This window comes from Carassius auratus, chromosome 50 (genome assembly GCF_003368295.1).
Source record: "Carassius auratus strain Wakin chromosome 50, ASM336829v1, whole genome shotgun sequence".
Classification (NCBI taxonomy): domain Eukaryota; kingdom Metazoa; phylum Chordata; class Actinopteri; order Cypriniformes; family Cyprinidae; genus Carassius; species Carassius auratus.
The window spans coordinates 19887447-19901470 of record NC_039292.1 but is presented as its reverse complement, the minus strand read 5'-3'; the positions used below and the strand labels follow the sequence as shown (position 1 = coordinate 19901470).

The window sequence follows — 14024 nt, the reverse complement described above, 5'->3', positions numbered from 1 at the left end:
AGGCTTCCCTTACTCTAAGCCTAATAAATGTATAATGATCTGGGTCATTATTTAAGACAAAACCACAGATAATTTGTTTCTACTGTATCTCTGTCAATCACTCTGATATTTAGTTTAAATGAGTGCTGTCTGTCACTGTCTTTAATCAGCTCTGTGAATTACTGAATGGTCATTCTTTATAAAGTAGCAACAATGTTTTTTGTAAAGTACAGTTCTTTGCTAAAGTCTAAGGCACATTAGTATTTTCACCCCAAAAAAGGGTTTTAAGCAAGTTATTTATATCTTTTGCTGTAGTTTGTCAGTAGGAAATATCAGTTTCCAAACATACAGTACTGTGAGAAGTTTTAGGCACTTGTGTAAATATGCTGCAAGGATGCTTTCAAAAATATAGTCATAAATGGATTTTATTTATCAATTAACTTCTATTAACTAAATCAAATCAACACTTGGTGTGACCAACCTTTGCATTTAAAACAGCTTTTGTCCAGGTACACTTGCACATTGCTTTGCAGGAAGGTTTCTTCAAGTGTCTTGGAGATATGACCACAGTTCTTCTGGATTTAGTTTTTCTCAGTTTCATTTTGCACTGGCTTCCAATAGCTGCTCGCATAAAATTCAAGGCATTGATGTTTGCTTACAAAACTACCACTGGCTCTGCACCCATTTACCTAAATTCGTTACTTCAGACTTATGTGCCTCTAGAAGCTTGCGTTCTGCTAGTGAACGTCACTTGATTGTTCATCCCAAAGAAGCACAAAGTCACTTTTACAGACTTTTAAATTAAATGTTCCTTCTGGTGGAATGACGTCCCCAACTCAATCCGAGCAGATGAGTCCTTAGCCATCTTCAAGAATCGGCTTAAAACACATCTCTTCCATCTTTATTTGACCCTCTAACTTTAACACTCACTATTCTAATTCTATTCTTTAAAATGTTTTTGCTTCCCTTCCCTTTTAGACTTGCACTCTATTCATTTGCTAACTTCTTGTTTTTTTTTAACTAACATTTGCTTCTGTAATCTTTCTGTATTCTATCTGTTTTCTTTTATTATATAATTAATAAAAGCAAAAAAAAAAAAAAAAGAAAAAAAAAAAAGAAAAAAAAAGAAAAGAAAATACGGTAGCACTTTCTATGAAGCCCATATTGATAATACATTACAAGGGTATTCTAAAGGCATTATAATGAACGCATAATTCATTATAAAAACCCTTATTATATGTAATATCCACTCATGAATAATCATAACAACAATTAAAATACATCATAATACTTACATATATGTGGTTATAAGTTTAAGAGTATGATTATTTATAACACCATGAACACCATATTAAATCTACTTCATTTACAGTATAATGGACTGTATCATATCTTGACATTGTTTAAGATCTGCACAGTATCTTACTACAGCTTGTGATGGTTAGATGTTGAGTGTTATTTGAGTGTTTCTGTGGAGCTTATGTTTATTAATTGATGTGAGCTTAATACTCCAAATTAGAAATTTTTTTTTATATGGTTACATTTTATTTTGATGCTCCCCTTAATCAATCGACTATAAGCAACTTTGCAACTACATTCAAACTAACTTTCATTAAGTGTATTAATATTCTCAAGAATGGATAAATTTAGTATGGTAGAATAAGTTGATGTACTTGCAAATACACTTATAGTGAGTTTATCTGTTGGTTGACCATGAAAAATAAAGTGTTAGCATATAATTAAAGTAGCAGACATACTTACACTCTTCTGACCGCTAGTTGATGTGTAGTGTTACTTATCAACAGCCGTCTAAAGGGAACCATCAAAATAATCAAACTAATATTATAATATAAATAGTTAAAACACATTTATCTGATCTGATCTTATGGCTGTTTGAGAGGCTAAAAAAGTTTTTATTATTATTATTACTACTTATAAGTGGTATTCGACCGCTTTCAGTAAAGTAGCATAAAAAAAATGGCAAGATATGAGATTTTTAATACATTATAACTATGAGAAATATAATTCATGTTTATTGTGTTATAAATTATCATACTCTTAAAAGCTATAACCACAAATAATTAAATATTATAATATATTAAAACTGTTCTTATAAATATTTATGAGATGATAAAACATATTATAAGTTTTTTTTTTATTTTTATAATGCATTATGCATTGATTATAATGCCTTAAGAATACCCTTATAATGTATTATAAATACGGGCTTCATAGAAAGTGTTACCGAAATGCCTATAACACTAGCTTGCTCTATTATTTTTCTATTCTATCTGATTTCTTTACATGTATTAAATGATTAAAAAAACCTTGCTATGTGTACTGTGTTTAAAGAGCCACACAGATGGGAAATCAAAAATGACCTGTATTACAGTGTATGATGTAGCTGTCCATCTGTGTAAACAATGTGCAAATAATTAAACCAAAAAGTACACGATTTATAAAGTTATTGGCTTTTAAAGTAAGGAGTCGACTCTGAATCGCTGAAACGAGTCGTTATAGATTTCAAATCTTTTGCCCATCTCTATGTACGTCACTAGGAGCACTTTGCATAATAATCTCCGCCTACCGTCTTGGGAGAAACTGACCTCTGACCTGCCCCACCCCACACACACACACACACACAGACGCTCTGGTTGGTGTGAGAGCATCATGTCGAGGAGACAGTGTGTTTTTAATTGTAAAGGCAAGTTTGTTTTATTTTCACTGCCAAAGAATGAAGATCAGAAGAACCAATGGCTAAAATTGATTTTCACCACAATACCAGAGCAGTACAACAAATCCCTTTTGTTGTGTTCACAACATTTCACTGCTGACTGCTTTTCTAATCTCGGTGAGTACAGCGGGATTTTCAAAGCGTTTGGCCATAAAAGAGGGTCATTACCAACTTTATTTAGAACAACGAGCATCTCCGAATCACAACGCGAAGTATGATTATGAAGTTATGTGTCTATTTTCTCCCGAGCATCTTATCAGTATGTGTGCTGTCTGCAGCCTGTCTGCTCTGATCTTCATTTACAAACACGTCATTAAAATGAAGTGTAACTCCGTGAATACTCAACGAAGAGACATGAGAGAGATATCTATAGAAAGCTTGACATGTCTACTTTAAAACTAAACAAGTGCTGCTAACAGATATTCTGTGATAAAGTAATCCATATGAAAACAACGCGATGTCTGTTTTTCACGTCTCCCTTCGTTATATCTAATGTGACCACGCCCCCGCGCTGAACGCGCTATTCAGATTCAAACTGAAGCGCGGCTTGAATACACACACACAGAAGAAAAAGCAGCGAGACTGTTCAAGTTTTTTATTTTACTGTTTGCTTCGCGGTGAGAGGAAGAAGACATAATTCACCCCAAACAGATGCTAACGCATAGTTTACCGTGGAGGTGTGTGCGGAACAACCAATCAAACCTGACTATGTTAGTTGACCAATCAGAACACAGTATGCTACCGAAAGGTGGGGTTTAAGGAAACTGAATCTTTTGAACAGCTTCGCGCGAACCGTTTGGGGATCTCTGAGAATTGAGGTAATTTTAAAATGATATTTTGACAAAATGACAATGTTTTTTAACCTTGGATGGATTTAAACCTGTTGTACAGGACTTATAAACAGTGACTGGAAGTTTTCATCTTACTGGCTCTTTAAGCTAAATGAGACTTGTTATAGCACTTATATATGATTGGTCTTTTGTTGATTTTGATTGCTTCCATTGTCCTCATTTGTTAATCACTTTGGATAAATGCATCTGCTAAATGTATACATATATATAAACACACAAACACACATTTTTAACAAACAAGGACATTCTAGTTGTCCACAAACTGAAGTTTTATCAGATTGAATTGATTCCTGTGAACAAATCTAGTTTAGTATCTCCATTCACACCCCTCAATCACACCACATTCACAGACTGGTGTGACATTCTGACCGGCATGTGCCGAGTCCACGAACACAGAGACGAAACGAGATTGTGTGTTTATAATACAAAACCTTCAACAGGCTGTTTTTATTCCTCTACCTTTAAGATGCAGTGTGCAGAGTTGTCATGTATCTGAGCTGCTTTGATTGGCTGAGATGAGTTAGGGTTAGATCTCACTTCCTAGCTGAAGTTTCATCAAGGCTGTCTTATATAGGAACCGATCACACACACACACACACACACTCTCTCTTTACCTTCGTTTGGCTCGATGCCGTAATCGCAGTGCACTGAGCGCTAAAGCAAATGTCCTGCTGGAATGAGAGTGACTACGATCCATGATGATGGAGGGATGTGTGCTCTTCTGCTTCCTGAACAGTCTGTCTGTCTCTCCCTCTCGAAGCGTTCAGAGAACGAGAGCGATGCCAGGAATCTCATGACCAATTCTCAAGTAGTCCAGAACTCTCACTCACACACAACAAATCTTCTTCTCATTTCAGCAGTTCCACGTGTCAGTGTCTACAGAGCAGATATGTCAATATAAACGCTGACATACATGGCACTAAAGCTACTCCAGCGTTAAAGAGATTCAGATGCCTAAATGCTTCTATGAAACAGCAGCAACAACAGTAATGTTCACTGAAGAGTTACATTTATTAGAGGAAAGCATTCTTCTTCATTATATGTGACCCTGTCTTAAGTGTCATTTTTCCCAAATTGAGATTCATACATCATCTGAAAGCTGAATAAATCATCTCTCCAGTGATGTCTGGTTTGTTCGGAGGACAATATTTGTCCGAGTACAACTATTTGCAAATCTGGAATCTGAGGGAGCAAAAAAAATCTAAATATTGAGAAATTCTCCTTTGAATATTACTATTTAAAAATTAAGTTTTTATATATTTAAGGTAGGAAATATACAAATATATTAATGGAAGATGATCTTTACTTAATATCCTAATGATTTTTGGAATAAAAGAAAAAACAATCATTTTGACACATACAATGTTTTTTTGGCTATTAGTACAAATATACCCCAGAGACTGAAGACTGCTTTAGTGCCCCAGAGTCAAATATACATTTTAATAAACAAGAAGGCAGTATAAAGCTAACCGTAACCCTACAGATGTATCAATGAACCTGCAGAAAGAGGCACTGTAAAACACACACTAACACACACACACACACACACACACTGAGTGATGCACAGTGACATCAGCACTCCTGCTTCACCAATCAGAGTCCAGGACCATGTAAAATACAATTTAATATCTACAAACATCTATTTTATCTATATTTACTACTAGTAATTAATTATTATTCATTATCACTAAAACAGACAGACTTCTGTTAATCAGCCAGACAGACGTAGCACCAGACATACAGCAACTAGTACTAACAGCTGAAATAAGAACGTTTGTCAGGCTATTTACTGAGTTATTCCATCTCAAGCAGACACACACACACACTCGCTCTCTCTCTCTTACACACACACACACACTCGCTCTCTCTCTCTCTCTCTCTCTCTCTCACACACACACACACACACACACACACACACACACACTGAGAAACCTGATGAAAGTGCTCTAGTTATTGGTGATTCTATTGTACGGAACGTGAATATAGAGACACCAGCCACCATAGTCAAATGTTTACCGGGAGCCAGAGCGCCTGACATCTTGGCAAATTTAAAAGTGCTGGCTAATGCTAAACGTAAATACAGGAAGATTGTTATTCATGCCGGCGCTAATGATGTTCGACTTCGCCAGTCGGAGATCACTAAAAATAACTTTAAAGAGGTGTGTGAACTTGCAAGCACGATGTCAGACACTGTAATATGCTCTGGTCCCCTGCCTGCTTACCGTGGTGACGAGATGCATAGCAGATTGTCATCACTCAATGGCTGGATGTCTAAGTGGTGCCCACAGAATAACATAGGTTTCATAGACAATTGGACGAGCTTTTGGGGCAGAAATATGGCAAATAGTCTTAGTGTTTATACTTGACTAACTGGGGCCCAGGTCAGGAAGCAGACAGACTGGCTAAACCGACCGTCTGCTAGCTGCCTCCCGTCACAGAGGTCAGTTAATTCTCAGCACATAGAGACTCTTTCACCTAGATATCACACTATAGAGACTGTGTCTGTTCCCCGAACTAGAAAATACAAATAACGTCCAAACCAAGTTAAGGCTAACAATTTAATTGTTCAACAAATAAAAAATGGCTGCAATATGGATAAACAAATGATAAAGATTGGCTTATTGAATATCAGATCCATTTCTACGAAAACACTCTTTGTAAATAATATGATAACTGATCATAATATATATGTGCTCTGTTTGACAGAAACTTGGCTAAAACCTGATGATTACATTATTTTAAATGAGTCCACCCCCCAAGATTATTGTTATAAACATGAGCCTCGTCTAAAAGGCAAAGGGGGAGGTGTTGCTTCAATTTATAATAACGTTTTCAGGATTTCTCAGAGGGCAGGCTTCAAGTATAACTCGTTTGAAGTAATGGTGCTACATATAACATCATCCAGAGAAACCAATGTTAATGATAAATCCCCAGTTATGTTTGTACTGGCTACTGTATACAGGCCACCAGGGCACCATACAGACTTTATTAAAGAGTTTGGTGATTTTACATCCGAGTTAGTTCTGGCTGCAGATAAAGTCTTAATAGTTGGTGATTTTAATATCCATGTCGATAATGAAAAAGATGCATTGGGATCAGCATTTATAGACATTCTGAACTCTATTGGTGTTAGACAACACGTTTCAGGACCTACTAATTGTCGAAATCATACTCTAGATTTAATACTCTCACATGGAATTGATGTTGATAGTGTTGAAATTATTCAGCCAAGTGATGATATCTCAGATCATTATTTAGTTCTGTGTAAACTTCATATAGCCAAAATTGTAAATTCTACTTCTTGTAACAAGTATCGAAGAACCATCACTTCTACCACAAAAGACTGCTTTTTAAGTTATCTTCCTGATGTATCCGAATTCCTTAGCATATCCAAAACCTCAGAACAACTTGATGATGTAACAGAAACTATGGACTCTCTCTTTTCTAGCACTTTAAATACAGTTGCTCCTTTACGCTTAAGGAAGGTTAAGGAAAACAGTTTGACACCATGGTATAATGAGCATACTCGCACCCTAAAGAGAGCAGCCCGAAAAATGGAACGCAGCTGGAGGAAAACAAAACTAGAGGTATTTCGTATTCCTTGGAGGGAAAGTAACCTATCCTACAGAAAAGCATTAAAAACTGCTAGATTCGATTACTTTTCTTCTCTTTTAGAAGAAAACAAACATAACCCCAGGTATTTATTCAATACAGTGGCTAAATTACCGAAAAATAAAGCCTCAACAAGTGTTGACATTTCCCAACACCACAGCAGTAATGACTTTATGAACTACTTTACTTCTAAAATCGATACTATTAGAGATAAAATTGCAACCATTCAGCCGTCAGCAAGAGTATTACATCAGACAGTACACTATAGACCCCCTGAGGAACAGTTCCACTCATTCTCTACTATAGGAGAGGAAGAATTGTATAAACTTGTTAAATCATCTAAACCAACAACATGTATGTTAGACCCTATACCATCTAAGCTCCTAAAAGAGGTGCTTCCAGAAGTCATAGATCCTCTTGGGACTATTATTAATTCCTCATTGTCATTAGGATATGTCCCCAAAACCTTCAAACTGGCTGTTATTAAGCCTCTCATAAAAAAACCACAACTTGACCCCAAAGAACTTGTTAATTATAGACCAATCTCGAATCTCCCTTTTCTGTCCAAGATACTAGAAAAGGATGAAAAGAAAAATGGTAGAGAAAAATGGTATATGTGAGGATTTCCAGTCAGGATTTAGACCGTATCATAGTACTGAGACTGCTCTCCTTAGAGTTACAAATGATCTGCTCTTATCATCTGATCATGGTTGTATCTCTCTATTAGTTTTATTGGATCTTATTAAAGGCGCAATATGTAATTTTTCTGCTTTAAAAGTAGCAGAAATCACTATATGTTATATATATTTTTTAGTTGTGTACTTACATCATCCCGACGGTTTCCACGAACTTTCAAATCCGGAGAAAATTATAGTTTAATTAGAAGACACGGCACGTTTCTTTATTTCCGTTTTGTCGCCCGTCTATGGCGTCATATAAACTTTGACCCCTCTAGTTTATCTAACTTCTTGCGGAACCGCCAAATACAAAGGTGAACAGAAACAAAGACTAGACGAAGAAGAAAAAGTAGTAGCCTTGATCAAGACTATTATATTTTATATTTATATTCGTATTTAAACCTCAACCAATAACTTAGTTATGGATCATGATTATGCTTTGCCTGCACGTTCTGTGAAGCGCAAACATACGCGTGAAATAAATGACCCGAGATGGTTTTGGGACAAGAGAAGCTACAAGACACGGGTAAACATTGGAGTTGCATTTCCAAGATAGAGAGAGCTTCGTGACAAGCTGAAACTACAGAGAGATGCTGAACAGGTATGCATCCATTCAGCTAACTGTATCTATCCGTATATTTTGTGAAACAATATGATGTCTTGTGTAAAACGCAGACGGACTAGCTCTCATGTAAATGTACATTTGTTCTATATCTAGCTGAATAAAGTAGCTTCAAATGCAGTTCTCTAACTTGTTCGATATCATAGTATAACATAATTATAATTATTAACGAAAGGTGGCCGTGTTTTTTAACATATATTACTACCAGCTAGATGGAATATTGATTTGATAGGGGTCTCATAATATACACGTTTCGGTAATAGACGGTTTCATCAGGCGCACGCGCCTGGACCTAAGTTAACTTCCGGTCTGTGTTGTTTATATCAGTCTGGCTGCGGTGCCTTCTACAAACGCAGTTAAAGTTATGGTGGTGAGTAGACTGAAGTTGGGCTCAGGTGGTTGTGCTGTGGGATGTGTTTCCCATACATTTATTTATTTTTGAAGACTCACCACAATTTTAAAACTGATTTTTTTTCAAAAAGGCTTCATTGAGTAACGTTAAGTACTGCACGTTTAATAATAATAATTATATGTTTAAATATCAAAGCAAGGCACAGGTGTTTTTATATCGCTGTATTTCTGAAGGAAGACTTGCATGTTATATGCGTGATAAAGCAGCGTGTGAGCGTACCAGCTCTGCTTCGTTTACAGCTGTTACTGGGGAAACCTCTATTTCTCGCGCTTTATGTCTATGCTTTAAAACATCTCCTGTTGGCAAATAATGAATTGCATTTTCATTAAGTCCGCCTGATCCACGCAGCAAACATTTTGTTTGTTATCAAAAAAATATCTACTCTAGAGGGACTTGGCTGTTGTTCTTGATTCTATTTGGAAGTCTACCGGAAGTTAAGTTAGGTCCACAAAAGCGCTCATGCGCAGTAACGTTTATGTTGTTGCCGTTGAAACCGTCTCTCCGTTCGAAAAGACGTGATTGTCAAAATACTAAGTTAGAATGAGTGAGGAATGATAGGGAGCGACAGAGCGCGTGTTCCGATGAACAACAACTCCCATGAGCCTTACGCTCTTTCCTGACGTCATCAAAGTACGTCTTATGTTATTATTTTGATTGAGTGACCCCTGGTGGCCAAAAATTTCATACTGCGCGTTTAATTAGCATGGTTTAAATCGTACTTATGTGACCGCCATCATTTCGTAGCAGTACATGAAGAGGTATCAGCCCAGCTAGAATTTTTTCATGTTCTGGGAATGTTTTGAGCGGCAAGTTTAATTTTAGTTCCCAGAATGTTCTTTTAAAAGTTACGATAACATTCTCTAAAAACATTCAAAAAATGTCTATTGATAACATTGTTAGAACATTATCCTCTAACATTCTAATAAAGCTTCCCATCACACTAGATGGGGCTCAGAAGTCAAATGTTGGTTGAAAGTGAAAACCCCACCTTTGTTTGATGTCAAACTCCAGCGTAAATAACTCCAAAACCAATTTCACTTATAATAAACAAGATTGACTTTATTTCTGTCATAAATGTAAAAAAGTTCTTATAGAGATTAACAGAGGTGTTGACGGCTTATTGAAAATAATAGTTTATTTTGACGTCACCATTATGGTGATCAGTACTTAGGCGGTATGACTCTTTTCAATGTTACTTTTTGTTTAACTGCTGTAACTATATTTGTTACGGTGAAAACAGTGAGCATAAAAAAAAATCATCAGGTGACGTGGGCTACTTGCTGATGTTAAAAATTTCATTGTGTAATGATCTGATCAACTTGTTTTATCTGGAGACTAGTCTATGCTATTACTTTACTATTAGTTACTATAGCAAATGTGTTTCAACGCAAAATCATTTGTTTGAAAAAAAATGCAAATCCTGCAGATTATATCATATATATTTTTGTCTATTCTTTTTAAATTACTTTGTTCATGAACCTCTTTGTAACACAGAATGCTTAGACACACAGAGAGCTCAAGAATTAGTGTATGAATCTCAACAATGGTGACATGCTTCATGCTGCAATGCATTCTGGGTGCCATGGATGAGTTTTGTATGACGTACCAAAAATACATTGCTGCATGAAGCAAGTCACCATTGTTGAGAGTCATACTGAATCTTGATATTTGTTTGACAAAGAAAAGTTTTTTTTCTAATTCTTGAAATTATATATTTATATTCAGCTGGGTCTCAGGCTGTTGACCCATTGAGTCACTTTAATAAATAATACGGAACGGACACCATACATTAGGTTTGGTGAAACCATCTAACCAGACTACATATGCGGTGATGTTTTATTCATCAGCAAGCAACCAGCATCATGCACATGTCCTCTTGCTGTTTTTGCCATAATAAAGATTACAGCAGCTAAAGAACAACACTGACAAGTCAAGTGTCAAATTGCACAACTAAAGCCAACACTTACCACCATTATGGTGACATCAATTCAAACTTGTCACTTTGAAACAGACATCAACATCTAAACCTCTGCTTAAATCTTAATTAGAATGTTAGGGGATAATGTTCTAATAATGTTATTAATAAACATTTTTAGAATGTTTTTAAGAGAACATTATCCTTTCTTTTTAGAGAACATTCTGGGAACAAAAAGAAAACTACCCGCTAAAAACATTGTTAGAACAATGGTAATTCTAGCTGGGATATCGATCACAAGTGCAATATGGAGTACCTCAAGGCTCAGTACTAGGGCAGACACTCTTCACGGTTTATATATTACCCTTAGGAGATTATCAGGAAACATGGTGTTAGCTTTCACTGTTATGCTGATGATACTCAGCTCTATAAAAAAACCAAAGGTGTTACTTATAGGACCTAAAAACTCTGCATGTATTAACATAGAACACTTTCTAAGACTTGATGGATGCTCTATCAATTCTTCTTCGTCATCAGTTAGGAACCTAGGTGTGCTATTTGACACCAAACTTTCCTTAGAAAGCCATGTGTCTAGCATTTGTAAAACTGCATTTTTCCATCTCAAAATATATCTAAATTACGGCCTATGCTCTCAATGTCAAATGCTGAGATGTTAATCCATGCATTTATGACTTCAAGGTTAGACTATTGTAATGCTTTATTGGGTGGTTGTTCTGCACGCTTGGTAAACAAACTACAGCTAGTCCAAAATGCAGCAGCAAGAGTTCTTACTAGAACCAGGAAGTATGACCATATTAGCCCGGTCCTGTCCACACTGCACTGGCTCCCTATCAAACATCGTATAGATTTTAAAACCAGATCAGAGGGTCACTGCAGTCACCCGGATCCAGTACGTATCCAGACCAGATGGTGGATCAGCACCTAGAAAGGACCTCTACTTCCCTGAAAGACAGCGGAGACCAGGACAACTAGAGCTCAGATACAGATCCCCTGTAAAGACCTTGTCTCAGAGGAGCACCAGGACAAGACCACAGGAAACAGATGATTCTTCTGCACAATCTGACTTTGCTGCAGTCTGGAATTGAACTACTGGTTTCGTCTGGTCAGAGGAGAACTGACCCCCAACTGAGCCTGGTTTCTCCCAAGGTTTTTTCTCCATTCTGTCAGCGATGGAGTTTCGGTTCCTTGCCGCTGTCGCCTCTGGCTTGCTTAGTTGGGGTCACTTCATCTACAGTGATATCATTGACTTGATTGCAAATAAATGCACAGACACTATTTAACTGAACAGAGATGACATCACTGAATTCAATGATGAACTGCCTTTAACTATCATTTTGCATTATTGACACACTGTTTTCCAAATGAATGTTGTTCAGTTGCTTTGACGCAATGTATTTTGTTTAAAGCGCTATATAAATACAGGTGACTCGACTTGACTTGACACACACACACAATCTCTCTCTCTCTCTCACACACACACACACCCACACTCACACACACACACATACACACACTCTCTCTCTCTCATACACACACACACAAACACACACACACACACACCCTCTCTCTCTCTCTCTCTCTCTCACACACAACCACTCACACACACACACACACACACACACACACACACACTCTCTCTCTCTCTCTCTCTCACACATAAGCACACTCACACACACTCTCTCTCTCTCACACACACAACCACTCACACACACACACACTCACTCTCTGTCTCTCTCTGTCTCACACATAAGCACACACAGACAAACACACACTCTCTCTCTCTCTCTCTCTCACACACACATACACACACGCGTCAGGATGGCCTTCACGAGCTGGTGTTATTTCCACTAACAGGATCACATGACAGCCGTATGTAGATGCAGAAGACTGATGACTCTCATATTGTCATGCTTCACACTGACCTACTAAACCTCCCAGTCACAGCTGATCTGGTGATCACTCTGGAGATTTACGGTCTACACAAACCTTCCCTGAGGTACGCTTTCTGAAATCATCTCAGATTTTGTTGGGTAAGTTGGTGTAGATGCTAGGCTGGACTGGGCTAATTGTCAGACCTGATGCCATCTCCAACACTGACCTGATCTCATTACAACGTTAGCATTATGTTAACATTTCACTTGGCATAAACTTTGGATCTCTGCTGCCTGCCAGTGGTCTGTCACAGTCTGTTCACTGACCATCTGGTGTGAGTTAAACACACTCTGGTCAGACAGGCTAACATAAACATCACAAAGTCATGTATACAGTCTAAACGGGCTTCTAGAAGTGATTCTGAGGAGGATCTAGTCGCATGTTTGAGAGCTTCATGACATTAATTCTTACACACATGTCCCAGCTCCTCTCTGTCCTGCATTTGTTGTCGTTTATGACCCACATCTTTTGATTAGCCTGCTAACTGTCTGTGGCTGATCACATCTACACTTGTTAAATTCGGCCTATTAAGACGGAAATCGGCACGTCAAGACACGCAGAACTCTCACTACTGTCCTAACTAGCACAGACTGCTACTCAGATCAGTCAGTTTCCATAAGCTGCTGGATTTAGTGACGTTATTTTGGAGAAGCATTTGTCCTTGATTTTGTCTTCATATCACATCTGGGTCACATGATCAGAGCTGGACTGAGGGTTTTGTAGAGGCTCACGTGACCTGCCTCTAGAGACCTTCACAAGTTCAAGATTCACATCCGAACATCTTCAGAAAAATGTGTCCTGCCTAAATTTAGGCAAGACAAGCATCCTCTGGTGAATCTCCGTCAAGCCAACAAGAGCTCTTCCTGACACTTTAACATTTACTGTATCCGTCCATTAGGTTTCTGTCCATCCATCATCTGTTCATCAGTCAGTGTTACATCACACGTCATAACTCACTCACGAGCACACAGCTTCTGAAATGTATTCAGGACACGGCACACAGTTACACATCCAGCAGTTCAACATTCATGTTCACACTCATTCAGGCTCCAGCAAGCCCAGTGTGTGCGTCACATGACACTAAATGTGACTGTTTATGCACTTCCACATCATCTGAGACGCATGTTCATTTGGCTCCTGCAGGATCACCATTAAACCTTTCTGTGTTTCTGTGATCTGCTTCTGATGCCCCAAATAGGGTTGGTGTGATGACACATACTGCAATATATGTAGCGTTGATGCTGCACAAAAGAAGAAAGCACCAAGCAC

General features: G+C 37.6%; 1 protein-coding gene across 6 annotated transcripts in view; it reads right to left on the bottom strand.

Moving 5' to 3' along the window:
- srpk2 (SRSF protein kinase 2) overlaps nt 1-14024 on the bottom strand; it is a 113685-nt gene that overhangs the window by 15258 nt on the left and 84403 nt on the right. The gene's annotated exons all lie outside the window — the stretch shown is intronic.